At 39.4% G+C, this 12,452-nt stretch overlaps 1 protein-coding gene across 2 annotated transcripts in view; it reads right to left on the bottom strand.

The window, feature by feature from the left end:
* The window catches only part of SLC27A6 (solute carrier family 27 member 6), an 87,515-nt gene that overhangs the window by 16,494 nt on the left and 58,569 nt on the right, over positions 1 to 12,452 (bottom strand). The window lies entirely within an intron of this gene.

Genomic DNA, 12,452 nt, shown 5'->3' with positions numbered 1-12,452 from the left:
TGCTTCCTCCCCCCACTATCATGATCCCAATTCTACCTTACAAATCTGGCTAGACTAGAGGATGTACACTGGTACAGATAGGAACTGGGAACACAGGGAACCAAGGACAGAGGACCCCCTCAGGACCAGCGATGAGAGTGGTGATACCAAGAGTATGGAGGGAAGAAGGGGGTAAAAGGAGGAACCGATTACAAGGATTTACATCTAACCTCCTCCCTGGGGGATGGACAACAGAAAAGTGGGTGAAGGGAGACATTGGGCAGTGTAAGATATGACAAAATAATCATTTATAAATTATCAAGGGTTCATGAGGGAGGTGTGACCAGGGAGGGAGTTGGGGGAAAGAAAAGAAACATGAGGAGTTGATTCCAAGAGTCCAAGGGGAAAGCAAATGTTTTGAGAATGATGAGGGCAACAAATGTATAAGTGTGCTTTACACAATTGACGTATGTTTTTTTTAAAAAAGAGTGATAACAAAAGTAATAATACTAAATCAACAAAAACAAATTTCAAAAAACTCAATGGCTCGGACCCTTGCAATTAAGGATGTAACTTACATGAACACGATTAAATTTTGGCTCTAAAGAAAATAGGACTTTAAACTATGAATTCTCAAGAATGAGAGAATAGGAATAAGGGGTTTCTCTTCAAACTGCAAAGTGGCCACACCAGAGGCATCTGACTGAGTAGAGTAGATATGAGGTGGAGCCTGCAGGACGAAAGCCAGCAGATGTCTCTGAAAGCAGAGGCAGAAGCCGCTGGCGAGTCTCCTTTGACCTTAATTAAGGGATACGGTTAGCCTTGCATTCAGCCAGAAAGAATTGTATAATTGATTATGGTAGCTATAGTTAGGCTAAAATGTGCTATCTTCTCATTTGATCTCCCCTTTGACCCATAAGTGGCGGGGGGGGGGGGGGAATCCGCACGGATTAAGCCTCTATCCATTAGAGTCTAGTGAATTCCCTCAGCCCATGGACCAGGGATGGGGACTACCTTTGCTGCGATGCAGAGTGCACTGGATTACTGCAAATGTATTTAGGTTAAAATCTAACACTTTATTACTTAATTTCCTTTTTGAAGCAGTATAACTTTGTGTTAGTATTTAATGTTGCTACTTTCTTTACAATTGTGGGTTTTCTCTGTTTTACTTTGTTATTATTATTAGTGTTGTTGATTTGGGGGGGTATGTTTTTCTGTATATAAAATCCAGGTCAGGTCAAGCTATAGAGAGAATAACTGGATTAATGGTTCTTTGGGAGGATGGCAGGGGACATTAGGGGGAAATGGAGAGCTAATAACAAGGATGACAACAAAAGAGGAAAATGTGCTCAAATTGATTGTGGTAATGATTGTACAAGTCTCTTGTTGTGATTGAACTATTGAATTGTGTGGTATGTGGATTATAAACCAATATATACCTGTTTTTTGTTTTGTTTTGTTTTAAGAATGAAGATGGAGGAGCTGGCTGGAAGTTAAAAAGCCGTGTGGCCCTGGCTCTCCAATATAATGTAATCAGGAATCTGTTCGTGCTATCTACTGACCAAAGAGTAATCCTTATTCTCTAGGAAAGTCCAGAGAGGCAGACATCAGTTTAATCTACTGAAACAAGGAGAGGTCATTGAAAGTTTATGTACTCAACTATTAAATTGCTAAACTCTCTATTGCTTGAATCCTACAACTCTGTTGCTCTAATCCTAGAACGCTAACAGCCAGACTTCATTTAATCAGAAGACATGGGAGTTAATATCAGGGAAAGCGATCTCAGCCATCTGCACTCCAATTTTTAGATCCTCATTCTAACATGTGACAATAAAAGCACATATATAAAAACATATAAAAGATGCATAGACATAATGGAAGTTTCCTAAGTAAACATGAGTAGAATCAAAGAGTAAACAGAGTGCAGAAGTGATAACTGAAGAGATTTTAAATGAGATGTCCATAAAGTGCTGGGAAAATATTAAACAATAAATGCAATATGTTACAATCCTAAACAGACACATGCAAGGAAAAAGTCTTGGTCGTTTACTTAAACCACATTTTCTTAAAAGAATAACAAACAACAACAAAAAATTAGGAAAAATTGTAGAATGTTCAGAAAGATGTGCCTGCCAATGAATGTACACATGTACTTTACATGATTGATGTAGGCATGTATTGTGGTAAGAGTCGTATGAGCCCCTAATAAAATGATTTTTTAAAAGATGTGCCTGCATTATTTTAAACGATGCTGCACACATATTTATGTCAGACTTTTCTATGAGTTGAAATTTACTCAATGGTAGTGAGTTTGGTTTTTGGGTTTTTCAACCATAACTAAAGAACCAAAAAGAAAACAAAGAAAGATCTTTAAGCTATTAAAATAGCTTAACATAGCAGCAGGTTTGGGTGTGTGTGTTCACCTAGTAATATACACTCAATGAAAACATTTTTCAGAATTAAAGGAAAAGTAATTTTTAAATAAAAGCTAGAAATTATGTTTATAATAGAACCATACTAAATGAAAACTCAAGGCAGTTCTTTACACACACATGCATACACATGTAGGCAATCCCATACAGAGACAAAGATAAATAAATAAAAAGGATGGAATGAAAGCACCAGACTAGGTAAGCATATTAATATATGTAAATGAACATTGACACTTCAAATAATATTAACAATACCTTTAAGATTAAAGCAGAATTAGATGATGACAAAAACATAAGATTAAGGGTAGATATAGAAGTTTAAATATAATGCCCTTCCACTGTCAAAGGAACACATAATGTACAACTTTAAGATAGAATGTCATCAAGGATGAATCTGTAGCCACAATGGTAATCAAAATATATAAAGAAATAAAAGTAAATTTAAAGTCAATATTTAAATAGATGATGAAAGTATGATTGTTCAAAAATGTGATAAAAAAAGAGTAAGGGCAGGAAAGGAGACAAACATAAAACAAATAGCAAGATAGAACATTTAAACTTAAAGAGATTAAAAATGCATTACATTTCAATGGAGGAACACCCATGCAACAGATTAAGTCCATCAGAACACATACAAATGGAAAATCCAACTCTTCAGTAACTATATGAAATACACTTCATTGGATTACACAACCGTTTGAAGTACTTGGTGGAAAAAAACATGCCAAGTGAATATCAGCCAGAAGAAAGACAATATAACTACACTAGATTACAAAATACTGTGATAGAAGTGGACTTTCCAAAAAATAAAACCCAGACCCAAAAGGACCTTTAGTAATTAGAAAAGAAATCCAGCAGTGCTTTATAGCAACTACAAACTGATTCACCTAATAACATAAGCCAAGGAGCCCTGGTGGTGGAAGGGATTTACACACCAGGCTGCTAACAGCTAGGTCAGCAGTTCAAATGGACCCGTGGCTCCATGGGATAACAATGAGGCTTTCTGCTCCTTTCAAGTATTACAACATATAGGGTTCCTGGCATCAGAATCAATAGGATAGCAGTAGGTTTGTGTGTGTGTGTGTGTGTGTGTGTGTTTAATAACATAATCAAAATATATTTAAAAACTGTTGGTGTTAAAAGATCAAATATACAAATATAATTTTCACTTCTCTTTTTGACTATTGATTTCAGAAGGCTTTATCTTTTATATAAGAATATATAAATTGAAAGGAGATAATTAATCATGATTATATATAACTATTTACTTAAGAATACACATTAGTTTTAAGTGCCCATGATGCATTTGCCAAATTAAGTCATTGTATCATTTTATATCAACTTCAAAGCATCAAATTTATTCTGATTACCAAAAATTAACCATAAATAAATAACACAAATATCCAAATATTTCAATAATAATTACTACAACTTTAAACAATACATAAAGTTTTTAAATTTAAAAGAAAAAATTTATAATGGGAATTAGGAAATAATTTGAACAAAATGATAAGGAAAATAAGACAACAAAAATTATGGTTTTTAAGTGTGCAGCTTAAGCAAAATTAGGAGGAGACATTAGAGTGGTAAAAAGGAATGTAAAAAGCAATGATTATATGCTGATGCATATGTATATGATATACAACCCATACAATGTATATGTTTGGACAGTTTATTTATAGTATAGTCACAGTATAACTTTACCAAATAAATGCCACTAAATTACTCAGACTTATACAGACAAAAGGAAGGAAAATATGCAAAAGTAGATTGAGAGACAGCTTTACACCGTATTTCTTCATTAAGCATCTTTTCTAGAATGTCTGTATAGCAAGTACCTCGTATGCTAGAGATTGTTTTGGATCACACAGCAGATTCATTTGTGTGATGGAAACCTCCCTCCTCTAGCAGGTGGCTTGCTTTCATTCAAGGGTCAATAAAGATAATGTGTTGAAGGTAAAAGGAAGGACACATTGCTATCAGTCCTTAATTGACTGGGAGGTTCTTAAGGAGTATCCCACCTGGACCCACCTCTGCACTGTTTCTGTGGCATGTAGAGGGAGGGGAACCGTGGGGCTAAGCCTTCCACACTGTGAGTAATAAACTGTATATCCTTCTTTAAGGTTCACTGCTCCTGCATTTCCTATGGCCGCAAGATATTTCAGCAGAGGTGCAACAGGGACATTGACACCCACGAAGCTTTACTGTCTGACCCTTAAAAGATAAAGTTTTCTGATCGCTGGCCTAAATAGCAAACACAATTTAATAAAACAAAATATTAATAAACTGATATTTAAAAATATTTACACATATAAAAGCACCACCTGGTTAATCAGACAGCAAAATGGTGCTACAGATATTGGCACAGTACGCTTCTTTATCCCAATTCCTAGGTGTCTACATTTAATCTTTTGTTCTTAAGCCCCCAAACCAAATTGTCTTCAAGTCGGTTCTGACTTATAGGGACCCTATAGGAAAGGGAAGAACTGCATTTGTGGGTTTCTGAGGCTGTCAATCTGTGGGGGAGCAAAAAGGCTCATCCTTTCTCCGCGAAGCAGCCTTGTGGCTAGCAAACCAACTGGTAACCCATTACGCTACCAGGGCTCATCTTTCTTCTTAGGAAGGGCTTTGTATCATTGGAACGAATGGGAGTTGGTTGGGTTTGTAAAGCAGAGTGAGCCTGGTGAAGCTATCAAAGATTTGGCATCTTATGCACCATGGGGTGTTGGTACGAACCCAAAGCAGCCCACTGCAGTTGGTTCATTCTGATTCAAAGCAACCCTACAGGACAGGGGAGAACTGCTCAAAAGCTAACTGTGCTATCAATGTGATGCTCTCTTGGTGGTCCCTAGAAGATGACCGAAAGAAAGCCCGAGGAGGGTATCAGGCTGGTGAAACAATGTTAGCCTGGTCTCAACGGGCATGATGGACTTGGAGGCTAGCCGGGCCCAGGTTTCCAGCAGAAGCAACTTAGAAGGGAGGAGACAAGGGCAGGAACCTAGGTTGTGGTCATGGAAACAGAAAATGAGGCTCTGCAGAAGTGAGGAAAAACAAATCATCAGGATTTAGGAAAGGGGCTTAGAAATTAACCCCGGGCTATCTGGACACTGAGAGGAGGATCATTCAGTGACTCTATAATTAATTTTATATTGTTCCCACCTGCAGGCGAGAGTGAGAAAATGCACCATACAGAGGAAGGGATAGAGAGTAACACAGACACACAGAATCATAACTAGAATGACACCCTCACACAGAGATCAACTCTGAGAAAGAGAGACACTCAGAAACCCATACATCCATCTAGACATAATGAGATATTTACACACAAATACAGAGAGAGGTCCACACTCATAGGGACTCAGAGACATGGACATAGGCGCACAGATCCATAAACAGAAGGAAACAGAGAGAGGGAGGAGGGAGAAAAAGAGAAGGGAAGGAGGAAGAGAGGAGGAGAGATGGACAGAGACAGACAGACAGACCCTCAGAATGGGGTCCAGACAGAGAGAGTGGGACAGGGATCAAAGTCACAGCTTTGGGTGCAGCCAAGCAAAGAGAGTGAATAAACTTGAATCCCCATGTCCAGGGTGCTGCATTGTCTCAATTTAATGATCACAATAACATAAAATTAGAGCATTATTTCATTTTCATATTGGGATCCTAAAGTTCATACACCACAAAAGGGAAGAAGATCTATATTTGAACTCAATAAAATGTGAGTTCTGTTCTGCAGCCCTGTCTGAAATAGGATCTGGTGCCTAAGAGGCGCTCACAGAATATTTGAGGGAGGAAGAGGTGGGGGAGGGAGGAAGGGAGGAAGAAGGGATACCAGAGATGAAAAGAACTACTAGAAACCTCCAAAGTCATGCTCCCTTTTGCCGAGCCCGTCCCCACAGTTTCAAAAGGACTCCTTCAAAACATGCGTTTCCAATTCAGAAGTTCTGAGAGTTACTCAACTGATCTCCAAGAATATACACGCGAGTTTAATGCAGTACTTGTTGAGTGAGTAAATACTTTTATGCACACCAACACATGCACACAAATAGAGCAATCAATTTTACAATAGATGAAAGTAACTCATTTCTTCTTCAGACATTTAAGTATTTTAAATTTTAAAAGATAATTTACAGAATGGGACAGAGCTTTTTAACTCAGAGAAGTCAAGCTCTTGGATTTCCGTTTTGTTTTGTTAGCATTTTATTGGGGGCTCGTACAACTCTTCTCACAAGGTCTTGGATTTCAACAGGCAAGACTTTGCCCCTACCTTTCTATACCTGTATCAAATTGATGTGCTGGTACCGGGAAGGAGCTATATAAATTTGAGCTAAGGCCTGGGGTTTTTCAGAAGGTTGCTAGCTAAGTGTTTTCTTACCTGTGTCATTTTTAAAGTTGTAGTACATGTGACGATGGTGACTGAACTGTCGTTACCTAGGTTACAGAATTATTCATTCATGGGCTGGAATATTCAGACCTCTAACAATGTACTTTTATAAACCAAGACTATTTTTTCATCCCCAGAACAGGTGCTTAATTCTACTCAAAGAATCCCTAACCCCTAAGCTGAACAGCCCTGTATATGCCCAGGAAAAGTGAAACTCTGGCAATTAAGTATAAATACAGGCAATGTTTATGTCAATCTTAATTTATAAGTAAAGAAAAGAAATGCTTGTTCAGAGAATGAGAAATATAAATTCACAACGGAAATAAACGGAGACCATCTGTGCCTTCAGAACTGCCCACCTAGCTGCTTAATAACCAAAAACAAGAGTCTGGACTAATTCCAAAAGGATCACTAAAATGCATAGCAACATATGCTAGTGATTCTGGTTCTGTATTTTCATTCAATCTGACATAAAACTTCATTTTTCCTAATACCCATTGATATTATATGGACCCACGTATTCACACCAATACACCGCATTCAACTGTAAGAATGGTTTAGACATTGCATGGCTGGTGCTTCCCTAGAGATGTAACACCAACATTTGCCGAGACAGGAGAATTTGTAAACCATGTGGGGTAGGTTTGGATTTTAGGCTCTGTGACTTCATGGAAAATGAAGCTAGTGAGTGGCCCAATGTCATCTTCCCATTAGGAATAAAATTATGTACACTGAAAAATTCTAGTTGCTTATCATTTCGGTATTTGCTGGTGAGACAGTTATTCAGCACATACCAGAATAAGCTCTCTTTATAGGACAAAAATTGATTCTTTCTTACTTTGAACTGTACATATCCAAGGTAAAGATGTGAGAAGTTGACATACTAAAAGAATAAGTAAGGTGAAAAATAGCAGATAAGTAACTTTGAATATAAATTTTGAAATGCTCTATGGAATGTATGACTCAAATAGGACATGCACAATTATCAACAAGGTGTAAGGATAACCCAAGAGAGGGCAGGTATGATTTTTTTAGTTTCTGATTTTATATTTTTAGTTTCATTCTTTGTGATGAGTCTACATAAAATGGTTAGTGTTTTTGAAATTTTGTAAAAACTACCATAATCTACCTAATTCATTTATAATCACTGTGATTTTTATTAGCCCAAAAGAGCATTTTTCAACATTCACAGAAATTCATCTAATTTTTGTATATAAAAAGATTGTTAAATTATATTTTACAGCAAAATTTTCTATTTGTAATGTTGATTCTGGTTCACATATAGCTTACCTCTCGATTATGGGAATTAAGATGAATCAGGAGAAGTAGGTAGTCGTACCTGCTTCACATATTGTACAGGAAGTTCAGGTCAAAAAGAAGAGCATCAGCTTGTATAACAAGTGCTTGAAATTAAGCCCGTTTCTTTTGTTCCACATCCAACCCATTACTTTGGCAAATTGTATTGGAAACTTTTATAAATAAGAGGTATGCATATTCCTTATGAAAAGGACAGCTTGTATAGTGTAAGCAGAGCAATGAAAAAGATGTTTATATTTTATATGCACCACTAACCAAGAAATGTGAACAATTAAATATTAAATTTAGTACTAATAACATGATTTAAAAATACCCCCAAATGTTCACAGATCTTCATCCAATGCCTCTAACATGTAGGGTGCTAATAGGAATCCTCTTATTTCATTTTATGTTGTTATGCTTGTTAGGTGCTGTCCAGCCAGTGTCAATTTATAGCAACCCTAGGTAAACAGGACAAATCACTGCCAAGTTCTATTCCAACCTCACAGTTATTGCTAACATTGAGGCCACTGTTGTAAGCACTGGGTTACTGTATCTCACTGAGGGTCTTTCTCATTTCCATGGACCCTCTACATTACCAAGCATAATATCTTTCTCCAAGGATGGTCCCTCCTGAAACATCACCAAAGTGCCTGTCTTGCCATTTGTACGTCTAAGGAGCAATCTAACTGCTCTTCTTCCAAGACCCGCTTATTTGTTCTTCTGGAAAACTCAAAAGCTTGGGCTTCTTCCTTTAATGCCACTGTTTCTTGATCATATGATCAAGAGGTGAAATGGTTGAGTATTGATTGATTCTTTCTGATATGGTGGTTCTGTATGTCATTTCTATCTGCTCTGATGATTCCTGCAATGGGATTTTGCTCATAGAATCCTTCAATATTGCACCTACCTGCTTGAATTTTTTTTTCGGCTTGAATTTTACCATCAGTTCTTACAGATTAGTAGATGTCCTTTCTTTATGGTCTTCTAACTTCTGGTCTTTGCATATTTCATTATGCTACTTTATTTTCTAAAGCCAGCTTTTGAAATCTTCTGTCCAACTCTTCTACGTCATCATTTCTTCCAGTCACATTAGCTGCTCTTTATTTAAAACTAAGGCTCAGCGTTTCTTCTGACATCCGTTCTTAGTATTTTCTTTCCTTTCAAAACATTTTTAATGACCCTTTGCTCTCTTTATGTATGATATTCTGATGTCATCCCACAACTGGTCTTCAGTCGTTAGTATTCAATGCATCAAATCTGTTCTAGAAATGGTTTCTAAATCCAGCGGGATATGCCCATGGTTATAAACCTTGAGACGTCCTTTGGATGACGAATGTGATGCCATTCCTCTTCATTGGCTCACTCCCAGCCAGCAGACCATTCAATCAAGCTGGCCAAATGCTGTCCATTTTGACTCCTTGATGTCTAAGATATCAATCTTCACGTATTACATTTCAATTTTGATGACTTCTGACTTTTCCAAGGATCCACAGTGGGGCAGTGGGTTACTTGTTGGGCTGCCAACAGGAAGGTCAGCAGTTTGAAACCACCAGCAACTCTGTGGGGGGAAGATTTCCAGTCTAGGAAACTCAGAAGGGCAGCTCCACTCTGCCTAAAAGGGTCCCTGTGAGTTGGAGCCGACTAGCTGGCAGGGTGTTTCTGAGTTTTCTATTGTTTTCTTCTAGATTTCTACTTTAATTATTCCACATTCTGATTACTAACGGATCTTGCAACGTTTTTTCTTTCAATGAGCTATTCTGTATCACCACTGAAGGCCCGACAAGCTTTACTCCAGCCACGTCATCACGATTGACTTTACTTTGAGAAAGCAGCTCTTTTAGTTATATTCTGCGTGCCCTCCGATCTTACGGTCTTATCTTCTGGTACCGTATCAGGCAATGATCTGCTGCTCTTCAGAGAGTATGGACTGGCCAAGGAGTTCCGAAGTAGATTGCCTTTTAACCTAGAAGTCCTTCTTCCCACAGTCTTGGTTTAGAGCAGTGATTCTCAACCTGTGGGGCGTGACTCCTTTGCGGGTCGAACAACCCTTTCACAGGGGTCGCCTGGTTCATAACAGTAGCAAAATGACAGTGATGAAATAGCAATAAAAATAACTTTATGCTTGGGGGGGTCACCACAACATGAGAAACTATGAAAGGGTGGCAGCACTAGGAAGGTTGAGAACCACTGGTTTAGAAGTTCTGCTGAAATCTGTCAACCATGAGTGATCCTGCAGATATTTGAAAGACCACTGGACCTTGTTTCCAGCATCTCAGAAATAAGCAAGTCACCACCTAATGACAAACTGACAAACAAGTGGTAGTTCCTCATCTCTGTACGTCGCATTTCTACATTTGTAGTTTCTGCACTGAAAGAAGGGTCTGGGAGCTTGCCATCTTCCCTAAAAGCTTCCCGGGCTGTTATGAGACTACATATGTCCCTCGGGCCTCTCTAAATATGATAAGGGAGTCTTAAAAACTTGAAGCGCAAAAGGAATGATGAACTCTCTTCAGAGGAAATAAAGTAAATATCCTCATATCATTTCATTCTGGCCACTCAACTTTCCCACTTCCTTATCTTTCAAGAAAAGAGAAAACAGTTGGGGGACACTATTGTTTTTTGGGTTTTTTAAAAATCTTTTTATTGGGGCTCATAAGGCTTTTATCACAATCTGTACATACATCAATTGAGCAAAGCACCCTTATACATTCGTTGCATTCGTCACTCTCATAATTCACCTTCCACTTGGGTTCCTGGAATCAGCTCGGTTTCCCTTTTTTCCCCCTCCCCCTCCCTCCCCGATCCCACCCCTGGTCCCTTGATAGTTTATAAATAATTATTATATCTTATCTTACACTCCCCAGCGTCTCCCCTCACCCGCCTCCCCATTGCCCATCTCTCAGAGAGGAGGTTACACATAGATCTCCGAGATCGGTTCTCCCTTTCTACACGCCCTTCCCTCCTGGTGTCGCCACTCCCACCGCTGGTGTTGAGGGGTTCGTCTGTCCTAGATTCCCTGTGCCTCCAGATCCCCACTGCACCGCTGTACATCCTCTGGTATAACCAGGTCCGCAAGGCAAGGTAAAATTGGGGTCATGATGATTGGGAGGGGAGGAAGCGTTCAGGAACTAGAGGAAGGTTTTGAGTTTCATTGTTGCTACACTGAACCCTGAGTGGCCCATCTCCTCCTCACTACCCCTCTGGAAGGGGTGTCCAGCTGTCTACAGGTGGGCATTGGGTCCCCATCATGCACTCCCCCTCTTTCACGGTGATGTGATTCTCACCACCACCCCACATTTGTTGTTGGAGAACTGGTCTCCTCTGTCCTTCATGGTCACCTATGATGGTGTGCTGCTTCCGTGTGGGCTCGGTTGCTTCTGGGCTAGATGGTCGCTTGTTTGCTTTCAAGCCTTTAAGTCCCCAGATGCTATATCTCTCAGTACCCGGGCACCATCAGCCTTCTTCACCACACCTGCTTATGCACACTTTCGTCTTCAGCAATTATGTGAGGAAGGTGATCACACAATGATTGTTTTTGTTCCTTTGTATCTGCTACATGGTCCATTCAACACCTTGTATTCGCTTAGGCCATGTGCTTCTTCTCTGTGGGCTTTGTTGCTTCTGAGCTAGATGGCCGCTTATTTGCCTTCAAGCCTTTAAGACCCCAGACGCTATATCTTTTTGATAGCTGGGCACCATCAGCTTTCTTCACCACATTTGCTTGCACAAACGTCTGTCTTCAGTGATCATGTCGGGAAGATGGGTATCCTGTAATGGCTGTTTAGCAGGGTGAGGTGCTATTGTATTGGGGGATTATGTATGAGGAGGCCCAATGTCCGTCTGCTACCCTACAACTGAACCTATAAATATATGCATATAAATCTATTGCCCCCATAATCATAAATATATTTACATATGTACATGTCTGTATTTAGGCTTCTCTGTATGCACTTTGCCTCCTACTCCTTTCCTCTATTTCCTTTCGCTTTCCTCCCGACCCATTACCATGTTTAGCCTTCATTCTGGATTCAGTAATTCCTCTCAGTTACCTTGCTCTTGGTCACTCCCTTCCAGTCCTCCCCTCCCTCCTCTGGTTTTGAACCACTCACTTTTCCCTTGTCCCTGTGTTGGGCGACACCTCCTCCCTTCCCCTACCTCTCACGCTCTCATGTCCCTCCAGGACCATTGGTCCTGTTGTTTTCTTCTCTCATTATTTGTCCAGCCTATCTTGTCTAGGTGGACCTGCTGACATAGTAATATGTGCATACAAATGGATATGACTTTGTGCCCAAGTGGCCCATAAGAACATGGCTTTGACAGAAGCAACATCGACACGCTGATAAGCAGAAAATCCACTAACA

This window comes from Tenrec ecaudatus, chromosome 2 (genome assembly GCF_050624435.1).
Source record: "Tenrec ecaudatus isolate mTenEca1 chromosome 2, mTenEca1.hap1, whole genome shotgun sequence".
NCBI lineage: Eukaryota > Metazoa > Chordata > Mammalia > Afrosoricida > Tenrecidae > Tenrec > Tenrec ecaudatus.
Note: the sequence above shows the minus strand (reverse complement) of the source record. Positions and strands in the feature narration are given on the sequence as shown.